An 8,729-nucleotide genomic window follows, 5' to 3' on the forward strand; every position below is an offset into this window, starting at 1 on the left:
TAGCATGGCAGGCGCCGGCCGTCGTCTACGCCGTTCTCACGCGAGCTCGCGATCGAGCGCTTGTTTTTCACAGCACTATTAAGCTCTGCACTCGTATGTAATGTGTTTGCATATGCTGTTACTTTCTCGATGCCATCGCAAAGGTGGAAGCAAAGCGAGCCAGCGCAGAAACGCTGGTAGCCGTGTTTACCTGCCAAATGACCTTGCATCGCTGCTCACAATCTCGAGTCTCGCTAACGGTTTCAAAACGGGCGTTGTCGTGCACAAATGGCACACTTCAAACATCAATTTATTCAATCAGGAATAATATCCCATCACCAGGGATATGTACTCGATGTTTGTCATGCCGCCGCAGTCGACAATGTCAGCAAATCAAGGCTCGCATCACTCTGTCGGCTGCCTTTCACTGGCCTGGATCAGGGGGGATGGGAGCGGCTACTGGAAAATGGCGCCACTAGTGGCGTCACGTCACTCGTCTGCTCGCGTTCTGATTGGCTGCTCCAATGCGGCGGTGTGATGCGGCGACCAAAATATCTGGCCGGTTCGATGCTCGCCGCACCGGATTTGCGGCGGTGCGATGCGATGATACGTCGCGAAACGTCACCACTCCGGCTGTCGCATTGTCGCACCGCAAGCCATCGTACGGAAAATCGCACATCTGTCTCGCGCTTCGTACGGCAGGCATCTAGTCTAGGATTGTCTGGGCAACACACGCACGATGCAGCACGTTCTGCTGGGGCGGCCACGACACGAGTTGACACCACCGCAGCACGGCGGAGGTCGAAGGTGGAGTGCGGTGCCAGCGCTTTCTCTGTTTTATCAATGCCTGCCAGATGCGCCTGATCCTGCTGTCCAGCGCAACTCTCTAGCCCTCTCCTGCTCTCGCTCATCACCTAGCCTTCGCCTGTGCTTTACGGTCATGGGAAAGGCAGCCCTTCATGCAGTGCCAAACGACGAGAATAATATAAAGTAATTTTTTGTTCAGTTGTTTACAGATACGCGGCGTCTTGCATTCGTCGTTATCATGATCTTGGCGGTCACACTGGCTCTGTAAGGTATACGGTGTTTCGAGGTATCGTGTCGTCGTTCGCGACGCTATGCGGGAACCAATGGGGACGAATCACGGTGGCGCCGCTGCATGAACTAGCGCTGTGAGGTGGCTGCGGCATTGCTTTGTCACAAAGAAGGAGCATGAAAGTACCAATCTGATAGACGTACATAGGTGAATCAGCCGGGGAGGGGGGGGGGGCAAGCCCTCCACTGTGATAAGTTGGGGGGGGGGCTCTGCCCCCCCTCCTTTATGCAATGGTCACTCTTGGCTGCACTTTGGGGAAACCAACAAGTAAGCCGAAGTTTTCCGTGACAAAAGTTATCACTCAATCATATTCTAACGGGAGAACAAACATGTTGCGAGGCAATGTTACAACATTGTGAAATTTCGCCAACAATTCTGCTGAGAAAATTTTCCTTGTAGGCTCTATGCGGCGCGGGTTTCCTATGCGACGCTTTCGCGTCTTGTGCTGAGGTATTTCAGAGCCGGCAAGGTGCTGAACAGGGGCCCTTAATAGTGCATCCCTTATTCATGCTTTCACCCTGCTGTGACTTGTTGATGCGCACCGCCGATTGGCTGCTCCAATGCGCACCGCCGCATTGGAGCAGCCAATCAGAGCGTGAGCAGACGAGTGACGTCACGCCGCTAGTGGCGCCATCTTCCAGTTACGGACGGAAACGAGGAAACTTTTTAAAGACCAGTCAAAGCATTTGCTGTTTCCGGAAAATAATTTTCTTCAAAAAGGATATGTCATCATCGCTGCTCTGTTGAAGGTATTGCGAGCCGATCAAAGTGACGAATCATTTTTGATGTTTCGTTTTTTTCGTGCTGAAACGCCAAAACTTGCTTCGGCTTTAGTCTTTGATAAACCTGATCAACCTTGCGTATTGTAACTTATTGTAGCTAAGTGGTCACGAATGAAGCAGCGAACTCGAGCTCAGTTGGAAGCTTGGCTTTTAATCTTCCTCCACAACTTGATCCACCGGACCAGCAAAAAGGTGAAAGGCTGTGTTTTTAGCACTATGAAGGCTTATACTTAAGAGTCAGGCTAGTCGGTTTACACTCAACTTAGATTGTCCTTTACAGCACAAAATACATATTGGACAAACACGCGTGCAGCGCTGCTATATTCCTTTTTCTCTCAGCAAGTATGAGCTTACAGAGATGTACACGCGCACAAACTATATACTAAACATCGTTAAGCTGCAAGTGGAAATATAATATTATTCTGATAATACATCTCGCCAGCTGCTATCAGTAGCCGCTGCTTATGTTATTGGAAGCTAGCCTACTTGAAATGCATTTAGAAGGAGATATTCTCCGGCTTGTGTAACAAAGGTAATTTTATGGCACACAGAAAATTTTAAATGTCGAAGAACCAATGGCAAACAATATGCCGTATCGAAAATAGCTTATTCTCTTATTTTTGACGTGGTCATACATAAGTGGCCATTACGTGATGGATCATTTTCGCGTCATTTGTTGCCTCGCGTAAAAGGTGGTGCTCTGTGCATGACAAATCTGTTTGCATCAATCATATACAGTTAACGGTGATTGCCAAAAGAAGCAGCGAGGAATATAGTTTAACGTTATAATTGCCCAAATTTTGTTCTTTCGAAGGAAAGTTTTGTTTACAACGTTTGTATATGCGTATATATATGCAGGTGACTGGGGGCCCATGACGAAATAATACAAATACACTGAGTGTAAACACTGTACTACGCGCATAAAACCACATATTATCCATTCGCAGTGTTTAGAAGCTGATAAGCTAAAAGAATATTATAATGATAGCAATATTATTATTATTTGCACCCTCCAGAAACAGTGTTCAAACTATTAGCAAGCAAGGCAAAATATAGTCTGCATAGGCCTGAATATATGCAACAAAGTGGAATACAAGTTAGGAAAAAAATATAAGGGCAATCACTCGTTAAAAAACATGGTTGATCCCTCTATTATGGGAATCGGCATATAACACGAAAGTAAAACGCTCCTCTACAGGGGTAATTAGATGTTTACTGTATATTGATGAAGGAGGGTTCGCCGAATGTATGATTTGGGGTTTGGGTGCTATAGCCCAATTCAACGTGGGTGTCTCCTCGTTGACGCTTGGTACATCTCCATCCCGACTACAAACATCCATAATAAATTTAATAAACAAACTATTGTGACCTCTGTAGTTGTTCACCGCCAAAGCATAATCACATATCACATATTTGATATATCAAATCTCATCAAAGAAGTTCCAGCGCATGGATTAGGCATATATAAATATATATATATATATATATATATATATATATATATATATATATATATATATATATATATATATATATAAATATATATATATAAGGGAAAGAAGTGTATACCTAAGGGCTCGTTTTTCCGTGTTTTTTAACACATTAATAATGAGATATAACAGACAGTAATGCCAAGGAATGTACAGGGGAAGTTATTAACATTAATGGAATGTAAATAAGAAGAAAGAAAATTGGATGAAAAAATTACCAACTGTAAGCAGGAATCGAACCTACGACCTTCGAATTACGCGTTCGATGCTCTAACCACTGAGCTATTACAGCGGCACTCCCTCCATCCACTTTTTGGGTTTATCTGTGAATTTTAGAAGTAGGAGCGACAGTCAGTGCCATCTATAAGCCAAACAACGAGTGTGAAAACACTCTTATGCGCATGTTTGGCGTCACGTAGCACGTGAACTTATTATGAGCGGGCAGCTGATTAATTTTCCCTCTTATACAACCTAAACACACCAAGTCTGCCAGTACGAGACCCTCGTTCAATGAAAATAAGGGAAAGAAGTGTATACCTAAGGGCTCGTTTTTCCGTGTTTTTTAACACAATAATAATGAGATATAACAGACAGTAATGCCAAGGAATGTACAGGGGAAGTTATTAACATTAATGGAATGTAAATAAGAAGAAAGAAAAGTGGATGAAAAAATTACCAACTGTAAGCAGGAATCGAACCTACGACCTTCGAATTACGCGTTCGATGCTCTAACCACTGAGCTATTACAGCGGCACTCCCTCCATCCACTTTTTGGGTTTATCTGTGAATTTTAGAAGTAGGAGCGACAGTCAGCGCCATCTATAAGCCAAACAACGAGTGTGAAAACACTCTTATGCGCATGTTTGGCGTCACGTAGCACGTGAACTTATTATGAGCGGGCAGCTGAATAATTGTCCCTCTTATACAACCTAAACACACCAAGTCTGCCAGTACGAGACCCTCGTTCAATGAAAATAAGGGAAAGAAGTGTATACCTAAGGGCTCGTTTTTCCGTGTTTTTTAACACAATAATAATGAGATATAACAGACAGTAATGCCAAGGAATGTACAGGGGAAGTTATTAACATTAATGGAATGTAAATAAGAAGAAAGAAAAGTGGATGAAAAAATTACCAACTGTAAGCAGGAATGGAACCTACGACCTTCGAATTACGCGTTCGATGCTCTAACCACTGAGCTATTACAGCGGCACTCCCTCCATCCACTTTTTGGGTTTATCTGTGAATTTTAGAAGTGGATGGATGGATGGATGGATGCTATGAGCGTCCCCTTTATAACGGGGTGGTGACAAGTATGCCACCAGGCTCGACAAAAAAAAAAAAACCTTTTTTCTTTTTATGTTGGCCTAATGCCTCTACTTCGATAAATTCTATCTTAATAAAAAAAAAGGTAAATTTTCAGCTTAAGTTCTCTGCCATTTACGGCACACTGTCCATATTTTATTTTTCCAATATTTATTTTTGTCCTTTCTCTCTAATTTTCTGCCACCAATACTCTAACCGTCTCTTACTTATTTCAATCGCGGGTGTGTTCAGCTTTCCATTGTTGTCCCTAAAACCCAAGGCTTCCTGTAGGCTCGTGCCCAAACGTACACCTGGGTGGATATCTCCACATTCAATCAGAACATGCTCCGCCGTTTCCTTATCTTTCCCGCAGCATGTGCATTGTTCTTCTTCTTTACTGAATCTTGCTTTATAACTACGCGTTCTAAGGCAACCCGATCTCGCTTCAAACAGTAAAGCGCTTCCCCTTGAATTATCGCAAAATGCCTCCCTCCTTATTTCATTTTTGCCCTTTCGGTAGTTACTCAAAGCCGGTTTTTTCTCCATAGCTGCCATCCAGTAAATCCTCTCCGCCTCCCTGACTTTTCCCTTAACGCTCTTTGTTGACATACGGCTTACAATACCAGCCGTATACTTACTAGTGAGTCTTCTAGTTCTTTTCCTCCACTGTGTGTCCACGCTCTTCCTATACAAATAACGGAACACCTTCTCTGCCCATCTACTCTCCTTCATATTTCTTAGCCTATCTTCGAACCTTATTTTGCTCTGCGCTTCCCTCGCCTCAAAACCTGCCCACCCCATATCGCCCTTTACAGCCTCGTTTGTCGTCTTCCCGTGAGCACCCAACGCGAGGCGTCCCACAGTCCTTTGATTTACATCCATTCCCGCTTGCACCTCTGCCCTCATGCACACCACTGAGTTCCCAAAAGTAAGCCCTGGAACCATTACACCCTTCCACAGACCTCGAAGCACCTCATACCTATTGTATCCCCACAACGCTCTGTGCTTCATTATTGCCGCATTCCTCTTTCCTTTTGCTGCCGAGGCTTTTTCCTGTACCTCCATGTATCTATCACTCTCATTTACCCATACTCCAAGGTACTTGTATTCACTTACCCTCGGTATTTCTTGGCCTTGTATGGACACCGTCTGATCACAGGGATCATTGAATACCATCAATCCACACTTCGTTACACTGAATCCTAGTCCAAGAGCTTCACCTTCCCTTCCGCATATATTCGCCAGCTGCTGTATATCATCTCGACTGTCCGCAAATAAGACGATATCGTCCGCATAAAATAAACCTGGAAGCTTCTGCTCAATCATCATGCCGCCCTGTTTGTGTGACAGATGAAAACCAATGTTGCTACCTTCTAGCGCTTTTTCCATACTCACCATGTACAGCATGAATAACAGCGGGGACAAAGGACATCCCTGTCTCAGACCCCTGCTAACCTCAACGTTCTCTTTGCTACGCATTCCTTCCCACTCTATGCAGACTGTATTTTCTCGGTATATCTCCCTCAAAAGCTGTATACAGTCGTCGCCCATGCCCATTCCTTTCAATATATCCCACAAAATTTCCTGATTAACGTTGTCGTATGCCCCAGTGATGTCTAGAAAAGCCACGTACAAGGGCCTATTCTCTATTTTGGATATTTCTATACACTGAGTGAGAACAAACAGGTTATCGTCTAACCGCCTGTCGACTCGAAATCCGTTCTGAAGTTCTCCCAAAATATCGTTATGTTCGGCCCATGTTTCTATTTTCATTTTTACTGCTTGCATCGCCATCCTGTATAGTACCGATGTAATGGTTAGTGGTCTATACGAGCGAATCTTGTCCTTTTCTCCCTTGCCTTTATAGATTAAGTTCATTCTACTTTGTCGCCAACTGTCCGGCATTTGTCCGTCCTTTAAGCTTTTTTCTACTGCTTTTAACAATGCTTCTTTAGTGTTATGTCCTAGTTCGTTAATGAGGCTAACGGGAATCCCATCTAAACCCGCGGCAGTGCGCTTTGGAATTTTTCCTTCGGCCTTTTTCCAGTTGAAATTATCAAGTACTAGCTCTTCCTCTGTTGCTTTCTCCGCCACACTTTTACTCACCGGGGAGATCCCCTGGACGCTCTTTTGAAACGAATCGGCTGTTACCTTTTGGATGTAACCTAGCGCTTCGTACCCTTCCAATTGATTTCCTCCTTCATCTAGAATATGTTGTTGCGTTGTGACAGACTTCCTACCTAGCGCCTTTATGTGGCTCCAAAAAATCCTAGGCGCGGCCTCCTTTTTTTTGTGTATCTCTGTCATCCAGCGTTCACTTTCACCTTTAATTTTTGCCTCTACCAATTTCTGTACAAGGGATTTTTTCTCTAAATATATTTCCCATATTTTTTTGACTTCGTCCTGCGGCCGCTTCTCCTTTTTTGCCTTTCTATGCTCCCGTGAGGCTTCGCGTCGCTTCTCGATCGCCTCCCGGATTTCCTTGTTCCACCAACTTTTTGGCTTCCTTTTTCCTTTCCAGCAAACAGTTTTCTTCTCTTTCCCTATCTCCTTCGTCATTAGATGTAACAGCTCACTATACTCCCAGTCCTTGCCTGGTATTTCGCCTACTTCTTCCTCGACCAAACACTCTTATGCGAAGTAGGAGCGACAGTCAGCGCCATCTATAAGCCAAACAACGAGTGTGAAAACACTCTTATGCGCATGTTTGGCGTCACGTAGCACGTGAACTTATTATGAGCGGGCAGCTGATTAATTGTCCCTCTTATACAACCTAAACACACCAAGTCTGCCAGTACGAGACCCTCGTTCAATGAAAATAAGGGAAAGAAGTGTATACCTAAGGGCTCGTTTTTCCGTGTTTTTTAACACAATAATAATGAGATATAACAGACAGTAATGCCAAGGAATGTACAGGGGAAGTTATTAACATTAATGGAATGTAAATAAGAAGAAAGAAAAGTGGATGAAAAAATTACCAACTGTAAGCAGGAATCGAACCTACGACCTTCGAATTACGCGTTCGATGCTCTAACCACTGAGCTATTACAGCGGCACTCCCTCCATCCACTTTTTGGGTTTATCTGTGAATTTTAGAAGTAGGAGCGACAGTCAGCGCCATCTATAAGCCAAACAACGAGTGTGAAAACACTCTTATGCGCATGTTTGGCGTCACGTAGCACGTGAACTTATTATGAGCGGGCAGCTGATTAATTGTCCCTCTTATACAACCTAAACACACCAAGTCTGCCAGTACGAGACCCTCGTTCAATGAAAATAAGGGAAAGAAGTGTATACCTAAGGGCTCGTTTTTCCGTGTTTTTTAACACAATAATAATGAGATATAACAGACAGTAATGCCAAGGAATGTACAGGGGAAGTTATTAACATTAATGGAATGTAAATAAGAAGAAAGAAAAATGGATGAGAAAATTACCAACTGTAAGCAGGAATCGAACCTACGACCTTCGAATTACGCGTTCGATGCTCTAACCACTGAGCTATTACAGCGGCACTCCCTCCACCCACTTTTTGGGTTTATCTGTGAATTTTAGAAGTAGGAGCGACAGTCAGCGCCATCTATAAGCCAAACAACGAGTGTGAAAACACTCTTATGCGCATGTTTGGCGTCACGTAGCACGTGAACTTATCATGAGCGGGCAGCTGATTAATTGTCCCTCTTATACAACCTAAACACACCAAGTCTGCCAGTACGAGACCCTCGTTCAATGAAAATAAGGGAAAGAAGTGTATACCTAAGGGCTCGTTTTTCCGTGTTTTTTAACACAATAATAATGAGATATAACAGACAGTAATGCCAAGGAATGTACAGGGGAAGTTATTAACATTAATGGAATGTAAATAAGAAGAAAGAAAAGTGGATGAAAAAATTACCAACTGTAAGCAGGAATCGAACCTACGACCTTCGAATTACGCGTTCGATGCTCTAACCCTGTACATAACTTCCTCTGTACATTCCTTGGCATTACTGTCTGTTATATCTCATATATATATATATATATATATATATATATATATATATATATATATATATATATATATATATATATATATATAT

General features: G+C 43.3%; 4 non-coding genes across 4 annotated transcripts; all 4 read right to left on the bottom strand.

Moving 5' to 3' along the window:
* Positions 1–3,566: 3,566 nt before the first annotated feature.
* On the bottom strand, positions 3,567–3,639 carry TRNAT-CGU (transfer RNA threonine (anticodon CGU)). Its single transcript has one exon. It is a non-coding gene; the product is annotated as a tRNA-Thr (tRNA).
* Positions 3,640–4,024: 385 nt separating this feature from the next.
* Positions 4,025–4,097, bottom strand: TRNAT-CGU (transfer RNA threonine (anticodon CGU)). The gene has a single exon. It is a non-coding gene; the product is annotated as a tRNA-Thr (tRNA).
* A 3,533-nt stretch (positions 4,098–7,630) lies between these two features.
* TRNAT-CGU (transfer RNA threonine (anticodon CGU)) lies at positions 7,631–7,703 on the bottom strand. Its single transcript has one exon. It is a non-coding gene; the product is annotated as a tRNA-Thr (tRNA).
* A 385-nt stretch (positions 7,704–8,088) lies between these two features.
* On the bottom strand, positions 8,089–8,161 carry TRNAT-CGU (transfer RNA threonine (anticodon CGU)). Its single transcript has one exon. It is a non-coding gene; the product is annotated as a tRNA-Thr (tRNA).
* Between the last annotated feature and the right edge of the window lie 568 nt (positions 8,162–8,729).

This window comes from Rhipicephalus microplus, chromosome X (assembly GCF_043290135.1).
Source record: "Rhipicephalus microplus isolate Deutch F79 chromosome X, USDA_Rmic, whole genome shotgun sequence".
NCBI classification, from domain to species: Eukaryota; Metazoa; Arthropoda; class Arachnida; order Ixodida; family Ixodidae; genus Rhipicephalus; species Rhipicephalus microplus.